Here is a 1523-nt window from a genome sequence, read left to right on the forward strand (position 1 = left end):
AGATATAGTAATGTATACATGTATATATTAGAGAAATACCAACGTGGTGTTTAAGAGTTCATAGTTCAAGGAAAAAGTCTAGATTTGAATTCAAGAATTCAAGATTGCCTTCTACTAACCATTGGGAAAGCTGTTCCATCTCTGTTTAGTTTTCTCAGTATTAAGTGGAAACAGTGAGTTCTAAGTGGCAGCATGAATTTTAAGGGAAACTGAACGTTCTTGGTTAGTTGCTAAATTCAAAATGGCTACTATTTGATAAGATCTATCTCTTGAAGTTTTCCGAGAAAATATCCTGATGATGCCCATTTCCTCACAACGATCCCTGAACCACAGTAGCATCATGACTTAGTTATTACTAAGTTTTGTCAACTCTGCATAACCATAGTGAAAGATAGTAACTTAATTTGGACATCGGAACATGATGTATTTGTCCTTCAGCAATTTGAACTTTTTCCTCTGTCGTTATCTTCCTCCTACCCCTTTTTAACCCTCTGTGGTTATGTGTGTGTGTGTGTGTGTGTGTGTATGTGTGTGTGTGTGTGTGGTGTGTTCATATGGCTGGGTATACTTGTGTGCTGGTGCATCTGTGTGTGGAGGCCAGAGACTGATGCCAGGCATCATTCTCAGTTTCTTCTCACTTTATTTTTGAGACAGGGTCTCTCACTGAGCAAGAGCTCACTGATTCAGCTAGGCTGACTAGGCTGACTGCTCAATGCATTCCAGGGATCTGCTTGGCTCCAGCTCCATATCACTGGGATTGCAGATTTTCTACCACTGCACCCAGATTTTACATAGAGGTCAAAATCATGGACTAGTTGTTTACTAAGTGAAACCTCTAGATCCCTGGGATTTGAACTCAGATCCTTATGCTTGTTTGGAAAGCAACTTACCAACCAAGCCATCTCCCTGATTACCTGTGCTTTGTTTATTTTGAGACAGCACCTCACTATGCAGCCTAAACTGGCCTTGTACTTACAGTACTTCTGCTTCAGCCTCTCAAATGCTGAGATTTACAGGTATTTGCCACCATGCCTCATAGGAACCTATAGATTCATAATTTGAATACCCATAAATTTTTGGAGGCAATCATGCAGGAGTGTTGAAAAGATTTCACTGTCTTCCTGCAATGAGCAGGTGCAGCCATCTGGGTGGATGTTCTTATGAGACAGTGACAATACTAGCTCCAATTAAAAGAGGAAACAAGTGAAAGCAATTTGAAAATTGTGTAATATTCCACAGGTAATAGAATTGTTGTAACAACGCCTTTGTTCTGAAAACCCAAAGCATTGACAGGTCATGAGCACAGCAGTGGCCATCCACTGTTGGGTGCTCTGGATGCCCACCTACAGGTGTAACTAAGAGTCTGATTCAAAAGCAAGACAGAGGACCAGATCAGACTATTTTTAAAGTTCTCTTCTATTTAGACATTAGAAAACTGTGAAACATGACATTTAATAAGACATTTAATAAAACAGGAAAGGAAATAATTCTTCTAAATCTTTCATTCAAACATTTATACTTTC

Source organism: Nannospalax galili, unplaced genomic scaffold, assembly GCF_000622305.1.
Source record: "Nannospalax galili isolate Female #2095 unplaced genomic scaffold, S.galili_v1.0 scaffold559, whole genome shotgun sequence".
NCBI classification, from domain to species: domain Eukaryota; kingdom Metazoa; phylum Chordata; class Mammalia; order Rodentia; family Spalacidae; genus Nannospalax; species Nannospalax galili.